This window comes from Rutidosis leptorrhynchoides, chromosome 9 (genome assembly GCF_046630445.1).
Source record: "Rutidosis leptorrhynchoides isolate AG116_Rl617_1_P2 chromosome 9, CSIRO_AGI_Rlap_v1, whole genome shotgun sequence".
Taxonomy (NCBI): Eukaryota; Viridiplantae; Streptophyta; class Magnoliopsida; order Asterales; family Asteraceae; genus Rutidosis; species Rutidosis leptorrhynchoides.
This window is the reverse complement of record NC_092341.1, coordinates 348,292,815-348,308,045: the sequence shown is the minus strand read 5'-3', so window position 1 is coordinate 348,308,045 and position 15,231 is coordinate 348,292,815.

Sequence of the window (15,231 nt, the reverse complement as noted above, 5' to 3'; positions counted from 1 at the left end):
AATATTTATATTTTTCTTTTTCTTTTTATATTTTTGAATATTTAAAACGTATTTTTATAAAAACGAATTTTAATAAAAGTAAACTAAAAATTTTTTTATATATATATTAGCGTTGCGCTTCCGGCGTTTAAGAGTTTTCCCCGGCAGCGGCGCCAAAAATACTTGATGTTAAAGCTAAGGGGTATATAATACTATTAAATTCAGCAGGAAAATACTATTAAATACGATACATTTTTACACAAGATATTTATTTATTTAGAGAATGTATATACTTAAACCTTGCTACAACACTTATAGGCAGTGTACCTAATCGTATAGTAGTGTAGTTTTTAGTAAGTCCGGTTCGTTCCACAGGGAATCTTTTTAAACAAAGCTTAACGCTATATTAGTTTACTTTTATAAAAATACAAATATATATATAAGTAATATTATTATTATAAAGGGGGGTTTTTACCGTTTAATGACCGGTTTGTCGATTTTAAAACTTTAGTCGCAGTTAAAACCAAATGTAAAATAATAAATAAAAGACTTAATTTAAAGCGTAAAGTAAATAACGATAATGAAATTGCGAATAATAAAAGTGCGATAAAATAAACTTGCGATAATTAAAAATTACGATAATTAAAAGTGCAATTAAATACAATAACAATAAAGATGCGATAATTAGAAGTGCAATTAAATATAAAATAAAGGAAATTAAATATGAAATAAAAGAATTATGCTTATATAAACTTCCGTAATCATGATGTTTGACGTGTTGATTTTAGTTTTATGCCCATGGGTTAATTGTCCTTTGTCCTGGATTATTTAATATGTCCGTCTGGTTTTTGTCCATAACAGTCCATCAGTCATAAATATAAAGTGCGAGTGTCCTCGTCAAATTATCCTTATACCCGAAGTTAAATATTCCAACTAATTGGGGACTTAAACTGTAACAAGATTTTAATACTTTATTTTAATAATTACACCAGGATGTCGACTGAGTGTAATCCAAGGTTTTAATATTTTGTTATCAATTATACCAAGTGTCCTTGTACATAATTTCACCCCTGTTTTAATTATTCTAGTGGCTATTAATCCATTTTCGTGTCCGGTTAAATGAACGATTATTCGTACATATAAATACCCCGCCCATCGTGTCCGATCGAGTGTATATGGTAATTTATAGGAACGCCCAATTTTAAATCTTTATATTAACATTAACAAACTATCATTTAGTTAAACAAATATAAAACCCATTAATAGCCCATAGTCTAATTTCCACAAGTGTCGTTCTTTTATCCAAACCCCAATTATGGTACAAAGCCCAATTACCCAGTTTTAGTAATTAGCCTAATATCATGATTACTTCGAATTAAATAAGCATAATAATAACTTAGCTACGAGACATTAATATAAAAAGGTTGAACATAACTTACAATGATTAAAAATAGCGTAGCGTTACACGGACAGAATTTCGACTTACACCCTTACAACATTCGCTAACATACCCTTATTATTAGAATTATAATTAAAATTAAAATATAAATTATAAATATATATAGATATATATATATTTTACGATATAGATAGAGAGATGGATGGATATATTGTAATTTTTGCGATCAGAATTCGTTTGCTTTTATAGGGATTTTCAAAACTTGGGGCTCCGCGACTCGCGGCCCTTTTGGCCTTCAAACTCCGCGAGTCGCGGAGTTTGCTTTTACAGCTCACACGAGCTTGGCTCTTTGTTTACCGACGGTTTTATAAATAAATATAATATATTAAATAATTATAAGAATTATTTAAATACTATATTATATTTATGTGCATAGTTGACTTGTAATTTTTAGTCCGTTGCGTCGAGCGTTGAGAGTTGACTCTGGTCCGGTTCCGGATTTTCGAACGTCCTTGTGTACAATTTAATATCTTGTACTTTGCGTTTTGAATCTTGTACTCTTGTAATTTCGAGACGTTTCTTATCAATAATTGGAACCTCTTTGATTGTATTTTGTACTTTTGAGCTTTTTGGTCGTTTGCGTCTTCAATTCGTCGAATCTGTCTTTTGTCTTCACCTTTTATTATTTAAACGAATATCACTTGTAAATAGAACAATTGCAACTAAAAGCTTGTCTTTCTTGAGGAATAATGCTATGAAATATATGTTCGTTTTTAGCATTATCAAACATCATATGAATATTAACGATTACAATCTATGTTCAAATCCCTCGAAATTCCTGAAGACACTTCAAATAATGAATTATCGAGATGATGATCCAACCACATGTTACCGCAGTCTTGTACCTGAAAAACCCTCGAAATCAAAGTCATAGTTTAACACGTATCCGTGTCAGACCCTTTGGCATTTATTAGCTAAAATAACTTTTCAATCCCTTTTCAAAATAGACAGTTTTGTCAACACCCCAGCAAATCACCTTCAATTGTTCATTCGAATAAGCCTTATTATAACGATTACCCCTTCATCATTGTTACCGGAGAACCGTTCATATTCCACCACATTAGCAGTAAACTTATCAACAACTTCATTGATCATTAAGCCTCTCCGAAAAATCACGACAATTATTCATTGAAACTCTATCAAGTACTCATATACAACTTGTAACAACAATTGTCATACCAACTACTGGGAATTAGCAAATCAGTATTTTGAATTTCGTAGCAATTTTTCGCCAACAGTTATATATATACATATAACGTTTACCTTCAAGACTTACAGACTTCGAATGTGAAGTTTCTGAAAAAGACCCTAAACTACGAACTAGTTCTCGAAATCTTGAAAATTGCTGATGAAGCAGCAAAAACTGTAAACGACCTTAACAGTAAAAAGTTTGATGATAAAGAATAGTGTGCTGGCAAAGCTCAGAAAAAGAGAAAGCTTGGAACTGGAAAACGGATTGAGCAAAGTATGAAGGAGGCTGTGGATAAATCACAAGGACGAAACCTGCCTTCAAAGAATCTAAATGATTCAGCATCTGCTGAAGCCATTAACGAATACCTTATTTCTGAATCTAAACCCTTGCGGACAATATTCTTCATTATCCTCTGATATTAGAAATTCTAAGATATCATCGTATCTTTCATTATAAATATCCTCCATATTTCTGGAGATAATTCCATAATCATTCTTATCAGAAATCAATTTTCTCCTTGCGATATCTGTGTTACATCATAAAAGAAACTATTTTAGTTTCTAAATTCTGAAACCTTCGAATTTAAAATATGAATATTTTTGAAGTGGTGTTGGGAGCTGAAGCATGAGTTAGTATAATATAATGACACTTGATCAATGTGATTATATTACAGTAAGTCATGCTGAGTTTCTAAATGGAACGTGATGATTCACAGATCATAACATCATCATGTGTCATGTTACACGACTCTTACATTTTACTTAATCTCCAAACAAATCAAGAACGTATATTCTTGATAGTTCTATCTTTTCCCGTAACTTCTGGTAATTTAACTAATCAAGATCATGTTATTACAATTTCTTAAAAACCTTAGTTATGATCATTCAAAACTTCATACCTACAAATTATGGACCATTACTCGCTTGACTTAAAGTCGGGAAGAGAAAACAAAAGTATGGAACTCTGAAATATAAGGGAGAATATAAAGCCCAATAACAACACAAAAATTACAAACCGTGTATATCAATGTTTATTGCAACATAAAGACACGGGAGAATTAAAAACACTACAATCCCAAGAGCGAAGTAGAATAAAACAGATTCCTCCGATGGAATTTGGAAAAAGAGAATAATGGTTACGATAGTAAGGATAAGGACAAGGATCAGAACTGGATTAAGCATTTTTCACAATCTTTTGAAAATATGAAACAAGGAAGAAGATTATATGAGTGGTGAAAAATAAATGAAACGGAAGGGGTCAATTTATAATGAAATATCAGACATAGCAATCGAAGCAGGTTACACATTTAATCAAAGGAAATCTTAATTTCCATAAAATCCGAAGAATCAAATCTTATTTAGATTATGAAGATTTTCTATTCCTTAAATTACGAAAATCAATCGTTAATACGTCAAGAGTTAAGACGAATCTCTATTCTTCATTTCACACTTTTACGATAACTTCTCTCATACGCTTCAAGTAATTGGATTGTTTTATCCATATTATTCAAACAGTGATAAAACTCTATTTACCGACACGTATATGTCATGAAAACATTTTTATTGTTAGCCATGACGACCTCACTCAAATTTCGGGGGGAAATTTCTTTAACGGGTAGGTACTGTGACAACCCGGAAACTTCTGACCAAATTTAAATTTAAAATTTATATGATTTTGACCGACGATTCACGAACAAATATTAGGCATGAATAAAAATATATATAAATATATATATTTTATAATGTGATCAAATATAATGATAATTTAGTCATAAAACGTTTGGATTTAAAATAGTATTATTATAATATATATTGGTAAATAATGAGACGTCGATTTATAGAAGCAAATGACCAAAACACTCAAATGAATAAGTTACACTTTGAGTGGGATAATTTTTCATTGATTTGAGTCTTGTTATTGATAAAGGTACATTACACGAAACGTAAAGTACCAGTTTTCTAAACGTACGAAAGTGCGCTCGAAAAAACCGAAAGTGGTACATGAGTCGAGTGACAACGTACGAGTCATTTGAACAAAAATTACATTTTTACTACGCACGTAAATATAATATAATATTTAATTAATTCTAAAGATTAAATATATTATATATTAAATAATATTATTTATACTAATCAAATGAGAAATGAGAATTGGGCTTCGGCAGAATGAAAACAAAAGAGATAGGGTGCATAATTTCATAACCCGTCCTAATCCATCCGGACGAAGTCCATATCGATTATAAATGATTCATAATAGTTGATTACATCGCGAGGTACTTGACCTCTATATGATACATTTTACAAACATTGCATTCGTTTTTAAAAGACAAACTTGCTTTACATCGAAAGTTGACGGCATGCATATCATTTCATAATATATCCAACTATAATTGACTTATTAATAATCTTGATGAACTCGACGACTCGAATGCAACGTCTTTTGAAATATGCCATGAATGACTCCCAGTGATATCTTTAAAATGAACAAATGCACAGTGGAAGATTTCTTTCATACCTGAGAATAAACGTGCTTTCAAGTGTCAACCAAAAGGTTGGTGAGTTCATTAGTTTATCATAAATAATCATTTCATAATTTTAATAGACCACAAGATTTTCATTTCTCATAAATACACATCTCGTATCAGGCATTTCGCAAACTGCATAGAGATAAAAATCATTCATATGGATTGAACACCTGGTAACCGACGTTAACTTAATGCATAGAATATCCCCAAAACAGAACCTCTCGTCTGTATAATAATCTCGAAGTACTAAAGTATTCGTACCCCGAATGGGACTTGTCAAGGTCCATAGATCTATCTTTAGGATTCGCGTCAATGAGGGGCCATTCCCCTAAATTCTTAGGTTACCAGACTTGATGGGCGATATTCGGTTTAATAATCCAACCATGGAATGTAATTTTAAGTACTTGTGTCTATTTCGTAAAACATTTATAAAAGCAGCGCATGTATTCTCAGTCCCAAAAATATATATAGCAAAAGCATTTAAAAAGGGAGCAAATGAAACTTACAATACTATATTTTGTAGTAAAAATACATATGACGATATTGAACAATGCAGGGTTGGCCTCGGATTCACGAACCTATATCATTTGTGTACTTATTAATATACATAATTGTAATCGAATAAGTTTATATATATCTAATTTTATTTGTTATATCCTTTTATATATCTTGTAGTTATTTAGGATTTATTATTCTAAATTTCATTAAAAAAACATATTCTTTATTTATGTAAATCATATCTTAACTTATATGTTATATATATTTATTTTATATTTATATCATTACAATAATTAACAACTATACTTTTAGTTATCTTGATATATATATATATATATATATATATATATATATATATATATATATATACATATATATATATATATATACATATATATATATATATATATATATACATATATATATATATATATATATATATATATATATATATATATATATATATATACACATGTGTTTAGTATTATATTTAAAAAAAACGATATTGTATAAGTATTTCAAATGTTAGCCTATTTGATATATAGTTATATGGAATATTATCTTATTTATAGTGAATGTAATAAATATCTTTTATGAAACTAATATTTATTTGTTAAAATGATAGTTTTTATAATGATAAGTTACTAATAATAATAATAATAACTTTATTAATAATGATAATACTAATAATAATAATAATAATAATAATAATAATAATAATAATAATAATATTGTTGATAATGATACTTATGTTAATGATAATATTACAAAAAAAATGATACTAATACCAGTATTAGTGAAAATAATAATAATTTGTGTTATTTTCGTAGTAACAATAATAATAATCATATTCGTAATAATAATAAAAATCATACTTTATATTAATAATAATAATAATACTTTTAATTCATAACAATATTACATAACAATAACTAAAATTATAATACTAGTAATCATATCATCAATTTTAACATAATCATAATTTATAATATCACTAACAATAATAATAATAGAAAACTTATATAATAATGATAATGATAATAAAAATACTAAAGAATTTAAATGGCTACCTCCAAAGAAGCTTTTAACAAAAAAATAGTCGCGAACCGGACTAGAACTCCCGACCTCTCGGATAACCGTCACTCTCCTAAACCGTTTGGTCTGTGCCCATTATCTGTTTTAAAGTGGATCTCAGATTTATTTAACCCGTAACATAATTATATGGATTTCATCATCTTCTTCCTTGATTTAGTCGACCAGAAGTTTAAAAAAAAAATTGAAACAACAACACCAGCTTGAATTTTGTGTTGGAATTAAAACATACTCGACTCTCTGGGATATACTTGATCAATAGAACAGACGTGTAAAAAAAATTAAACAATAACAGCAACAACAAAAAATTTACCACGATGAACTCCAAATCTATTTTCGAATTTCTGAATGTTTTGAATCAAAATTACCACTAGAATTACATAGCACGTCCCTCCTAGAAACTTTAGAAATCATTAATTTTATCAGAAACTCTAAAACAGCTTCGAATTTCTTGATGAACATATTATTTGACTTTTTGAAATAAAGGTTTGACTTCTCAAATTCGAACTCGATTTTTAAAATTGGAACTTGAAACCTTGCAGAAAGATTAAATGAAGGATTTCTAACGCAATGGCATCATTACTTTTTGAATTTATTTTCGAATTCGAAGTTTTTAGAAAAAAGGAAAGAAACAGAGATGTCGACTATATATTTTTATATAAACTGCTTGATTTTTCTTTTCCCTCTCTTCTTCAATTGCATTAGGTATTATATAAAATGTAATATAGATATTTACACTGTATTAGACTCGTTTACAGTTGTTGTGTAGCTAGATTCAATCGACAGAAAATATATCCTGTCAGAATAAAAATAAAATAAAAATCGACTTTAGACTGTTCTTGTTTGTTATATAAACGATTGGAATCAAATGGTACTAGCTGGGTGTCACAAAACAAATTAGATACAGTTTGGAAAACGATTGGAAACTGATTCTGATACCTTATATAAAAAAAATTACGTATGATTATCTTATTCTTATTAAATATAATTACAAAACTAATAATGATAATTGATATATATATATATCAGTATAATATATATCTGTTTTATATATATCTGTATATACTTAATATTATCAGTATTTATATATTACATATATATATGTATCTATATTTATATATAACAACTAATTAATAGATGGTTATAACTATAATACTTTTAATATTATAATTAATTAATATTAACAAAAGAAAATAATAAAAAAAATAAATCTATAATAATATAATAGTAACAATAATATAATTATTATTAGTGATAGTTATAAAATTTATATCAATAATAATATTAATAATAGTAATATTAATTATAATAGTACTGTTTTTCATATGATAATACTAATATTAGTAATAATAATGCCATAACGTTTTATATAGATTTTGTAGTTATAAATTATATTTAAATTAATATTAATAGCACTAGTATTGATATTAATATTATGGGTACTAACAATATTGTTATAAAAAATATTCTTAATTTATAAGTATTACATATTATAGATTACGTAATATAATTACATGATATATTATATAATTATGAGTATTATATATTTTAATAATAATATCTAATCATAATGAAGATATAACTAGTTACATGTTCCCATTTTCATATTAAAATACTAATATTTCAAATACTGATATTAATGAAAGTAGTAATAATATTACTATAACAATTATATTTTAACTTGTTAATAATTTATTCCTAGTTATGTAATATTTACTAATCATGTAATAACATATCATTAATATTTATTATTTATACATTTTAATATATTACAATGTATATATCCTTATCAATTATATATATAAAAAAAATATCATATATATTTATATATAGTCTCATTTTAAATTACACTTAATTATTTGGTATCTTATTTTACATATTTAATTCAAATGCTTAAGTTTTATTTTAAATTTTAAATTAATATATATATACTTACCTTTACATATACATATTTATTTACAAACAATTGTCCGTGAATCGTCGGGAATGGTCAAGAGGTAATTGATTATATAAACACAACATTACAGACATTGCTTATCGTGTCGAAATCAATAGAGATTAAGTTTAAAATTTGGTCGAAAATTTTCGGGTCATCACACATAACAACTGTCCATGCAATCGCATGGCACACACTCACAATACCCATGCGATCGCATGGGGTGAGATTCCTGGCAACATCTATAAATTCGACAGTTTTTGGCTCGAGAGAACACACACATCTCTCAATCTCTCTGTTCTATATATTATTATTATTATTATTATTATTATTATTATTATTATTATTATTATTATTATTATTATTATTATTATTATTATTAAAGATTATTATTAATATTATTATTAGTAGTATTAGTATTAGTATTATTATTAGTATGTACATAAAATACTACGACGGAGTGTTGATGGAGTAATTTAAAAATAGATTTTTCGGGTAGGATAGGGCTAAGGAAATTATGGGTTATAGCTATGGAGGTGATGAGTATAGTTCATGGGTATGCTTGTGAGGTCAATTTAGTGTTTATCATCTCCGTTGCGTCTACGTACCTTTCCTGCAATATTGAATCTCAATATTGATACGTGAGTACTCGTAATTTAGTTTTTATATATTAATAGTGTATCCATGTCTAGTGCTCGAGTATATATGTTTATGCATGCTTGTATGCTTTAATTTTGTCGATAGATAGTTTATGATGATTTACGAATTTGATACATATGCTACTGATATAAAGTATATGATATGCATGTTTTTGGAAAGCTGGCGAAAAATTATTAACTTTTCATTTAGAAATCGTGTGTTTTCGAGGAACAGATTAAAAGATATGGTCAACTGAATCATGGTTAACGTTAATTGAAATTATGTTTGAAACTGTAAATTAATATTTAAACAACTTGTCTAAGAGATTGATAAATGGAATTTTTATATATTACTAATCGAGTAAATGAATTTCTTTGTAAGGCACGTCTCGTTTTGCTGACCAATTATCAAAGTTGACTGTCTTATCATGTTTTAAAGCTTTATAAATACTAAATCTGGTTTTACAAGTATTGGGAAACTATATGAAACGTTAAAATATATCCAATTGCCATGATCATTCAAATACAATATAACTCTTGAAATAAATAATGTTTTGAGTTTGATAAACTATAAATTCGTCCAACTATCAAGACTTATACTATGTTAATATAATAAACATGTATAGATTTAAAGATCAAATTGGGTCAGGTTGACTTTTGAAATGACTTTTGGTAACTTTCACATGTCGGTCTCAAGCATTAGGATTGTGATACACTATGACCTGACCTAGTTTATTAGACATGTATTGACCAACATTTGTTCTCTAGGTTAAGATCTACGGTTATTTTGCATTTCGAGTTTCGGTCACATTTCGGTGAATGACCTTATGTGCTGCTAAAGTGAGTTTCATTTGCTCCCTTTTTAATTACTTTTACAATCTATATTTTTAGGCTGAGAATACATGCACTTTATTTTAAACGCAATGGATACAATTACATACTAAATTCTACACTGAGTTTGAACCGAAAATTCCTTAGCTTTGGCAACTAGTAACTGCCAGTTATAAGAACTGGTGGGCGTGAATAGTTGTATATGGATCCATAGGGCTTGATATCCCCGTCCGAGCTAGAGCACTAGCCTTTTAACAGACGTATGCTATTTGAGAAGCATACACGTTGGTTTGCGTGTATTATTAAGATGATTATATAAAGGGTATAAATTATATATACGTTAAGTTTAGTTACCAGGGTGCTCAATTTCGTAGAATATTTTGATAAACGTTTCGGATGAAACAACTGAAATCTTGTGATCCACCTTTATATACGAATTATGCGAAACATTAAAACTATGAACTCACCAACCTTTGTGTTGACACTTTTAAGCATGTTTATTCTAAAGGTTGATAGAAGTCTTCCGCTGTTCGCTTATACGTTAAACAAGCTATGTGCATGGAGTCATACATGCTTTATTCAAGAAAACTTTGCATTCACAAAATCATCACCATGTATCTTATTTTGACAAGGATGTAGTATTGTAAACTATTATATACGGTGATTGTCTATACGTAGAAATCATCAGACGTCAAAAACCTTGGATTTATATATTCATTTATGGTGCGCCTTTTCAAAAGAATGCAATGTTTACAAAACATATCATATAGAGGTCAAAACCTCACGATGAAATCAATGAATGATGTATTCGTCCAAAAGGATTTGGAAGGATCGTCATAGTTTATGATTAGGTTAGTAAGGTAACATGTTGAATTGTAAGTATTATGAATAAGTGATGGAAGTTGATTATAATTATGTTTATGGATAGGTAAATGGTTAAAAGATAATGAATAAGAATTGATTATGATTATTATGATTAGGGTTAAAAGATTTGAATAATGATTACGGTTATGTATGTACATGAAGTATTATGAATAAGGGTTACAAGTTTATTAATAAGATTGTAATTAAAAACTTATGATTTTATGTTAATGTTATTAGGTTTTGATTATGATAAAAAAGCTATGATTTTATGATTAGTAATGTATAATGATAATGATATACATGCATGCATGCATGCATACGTATGTATGTACATGTATACGTAGTAGATATATGTGTGTGTGTATATGTAAGTATATACATACGTGTATATGTATGTGTATATATGTATGTATATGTACGTGTGTATGTATGTATGAGTGTGTATTGTGTAAGTTAAATAAGGTTAGTAAAACATGAAAAGTAAAGTAGTTATATGTATATATATGTACCACCTTTACATTAATATATATATATATATATATATATATATATATATATATATATATATATATATATATATATAAAACACTTACATATATTATACACATATATCACATAGCTATAAACATATATATGTATGAAAATAAATAAAGAATATATATGTATGTATCACATAGTTGTATATTTATATATGTAACACATACATAAGATATACATATATAGTATAGCTATAAACATTACATAGTATAATAATAAAGAATATATGTATATGTAACATGTATTGATAGACATAATAATTGGTTAATTAAAGAATAATACTATTATTAGTATAACTTATAAACCTAACTATATAGTAACACCATAAAGTACACTAAGTATATTATCACCTATATATATATATATATATATATATATATATATATATATATATATATATATATATATATATATATATATATATATATATATATATATATATATATATATATATATATATATATATATATATAAGTATATTAATAACTTGTTATGCGTATACACCTTTAACGTGAAGGTTATAATTAAAGATAACGTACAAAGACTAGATTCTGGTCAAGAATCTTGGGCGCCTGGTAATAATAGATCATTCGAGTGACTTGCATGATAGCAACGAAGTTTGGGCGAGATTGTACAACATCTTTGTTAAAAATTATAACCCGAACTTCCTAACTAGAAACTTACTATAAGTGGAAGCTTTTCATAAATAGTAGGTTTCCAAAAATAGAAACTTTTGAGAAATAGGAACTTTTCTCGAAAACCGTCACTGTTAATATAGTTTGCTATATTAATAAACTAAATTTATGTCTATTAGACATTAACTAATCAAAGGTTATATCTCTAGGTTGAGATCTCCAAACACATACTCCGTTCATACTTCTTGCGTGGAATTACTTACTTGCTACTAAGGTGAACTTCATAGCCCCTCTTTCTACTATTTCTTAACTGCTTTATAAACTTTGGGGTGAGAAACATGCTTGCTTTTAAATGATTTACAATTTAGACACAAGTACTTAAACTATTTGATATGCAACTTCATGAGACTTTTGCTAAACATGTATTTATTGTTACATGCAAATCCCCGCCATAATAATGATTGCCGACACCCGTACAGTGTCAGGGGTTAATGTTTAGTTCGATATTATAACTCATGGCATATTGAATATTTTGATGTTTTGAACTAAATCTTGTGGTCTAAAACTTATTATGATTGTTAAACCTATGATGTTCACTCAACTATTGTGTTGACATTTTTAAGCATGTTTATCTCAGGTGAAGATTAGCTTGTGTGCTGCCCTATGATGCTTAGTTAGCGGTTGCATTGGAGTGCACATATTAGACTTATCATTTGTTATTTACTTATGAATTTCATTATGTAAAACATTATTATGTTTCCGCTACAAATTCAAATTTTGTTATAAAACGTCTCATTTAGAGTCGTTCTCGTTTATACATACTTGTGTTGTGATATTGTGAAGTCATATTTCCTCGGCCCTTTTTGGGGGTATGACAAGGTATATGTCATCTACCAAGTAATACCCTTTATAAAATTCGTGCCCGTTGACATTGTAACGGACCTCCGGAGTTTGACCATCCAATAAATCTTCGAACAAATCCGATTCATTAAGCATAATAATATCATTGTTCGAACCCCTGGACCAAAGAAAGCATGCCAAATTCACATATCGTAGGACGCAACTGCCTCGAACATTATTGTTGGTCCTTGGCGATCCCCCCTGTGGTAATGCCCTTGCCACGCAACTGGATAATTTTCCAAGCCCAGTGCATGCAATCGAGACTACCTAAGATCCTCGAAAAACCGTGCATCTCCAAATGTTTGGCATGCAATCGACGAACATCTTCTTCAGTTGGTTTCCTTAAATATTCTTGCGCAAATATATGAATAATACATTTACAATAATTGTTTAAACATTCACGAGACGTTGATGAGCCCATATGTAAATATTCATTGAATGCATCAGACGCAATGTCATACGCTAATTGACATATGGCGATGTACACTTTTGAAAAATATTGAAACCGAGTTGACCGATAGCATCGTAACGTTGATCAAAAAAATGAAAATAACCAGGTCTCGGTTGAAAATTGTATGATAGAATAGCATGACAAATATGAATAAACAATGACTTACTCATTCGGTAACGTTTTCAAAAATAATCCCCCGAAAATGTTGGATTATTCGAGAAATAGTCGTTGTACAAATGATTACCTGTATCAATCCGATCTCTTTGTAACCGACATCTTCTAATAATTCTACGAGAATTTTGAGCTTCATCTTCTTCGTCCATTGCATCAAGCGAATCGAGTAAGTTAAGCGCGTTGTAACCGTGTTCAATTAAATCTTCATCAGAATCGGACTGTGAGCTATCACTATCCGTCACGCTCTCGCTTTCGCTCTGAGAATTCAATAAATCATCCATATCCATTTGAATTTTTTTGTATTTGTTTGTGAAATATGAATGGAAGGTTGAGAGGATATTGTGTGAGTGTATGTTTTTGTCGTGTAAATGTGGTATATATATTGAATATGTATATGTATTATTGATTTAAATAAAAAAAATAGAAACTAGCAGTTGGGAAAAAAAAGAAATTTAGTGGGCCCCACCAATCGACCCGTTACCACCGTTTCAGGCCCGACTAGCGGACCCACTGGCAATTTGCTGACGATGGTGGTGATCCGTTGTGTGACGACCCGGAAATTTTCGACCAAATTCGAACCTCATTCTTATATGATTTCGACAAGATAAGCAAAGTCTGATAGGTTGAGTCTCAAAAATTTTGAACTGTTTTCATATATGCAATTAACCTTCGACTGTCTCAACGATTCACGAACAACTATTTGTAAATAGATACATATATATTTAAATATATATATATATATATATATATATATATATATATATATATATATATATATATATATATATATATATATATATATATATACACATATAATAATTTGAAATATTATTTGGAATAATATATGATTTAATTGTTGAAGATAAAAATGTATAGTGATATGCGATATAATAAAAACTATATTTATAAATATATAGATACATATATATATATATATATATATATATATAAAAATATTATTAGTAAATATATAATATATTTGTTTTAGTAATTAAACTTGCTATTTTAAAACTGTTTATATATATAAAGAGAATATATTAAAAATAAATGATTTCGAACTTAATTAGTAAACGTCAGTAACACTCGGTTGACGTTTTGTTAGTTTTAATATAGATATAGTACATGTTTATGAAGGATTGAAATAAAAGTTAGACTGTAAATTGATTACGAAGATTTTAGATTTGTTAAAAATATTTTTACCTTTTTAAGTTTAAATATTAGTATTCCGTACATAGTAATTGGAACAGAAAATAAATAATTATGGTACCTTTTTGATCAGGTTTCAAACAGTTATTGAGTGAAATAGTTAATTATATTTAATCTAAAAATTTGGGATTTTTAGGAACACTTTTATACGTTAACTGTTTAGCAATGGACACGATATAGCAATCCGGATAAACCGTCGGTAGAATAATCATTTGAGTGGCTGCTTTCCTATTCCCTACAGTATAAGTGTGATATTATTGTGATTACTATTTTCATTCTTCTCAAATATGAACTAAATATATATATATATATATA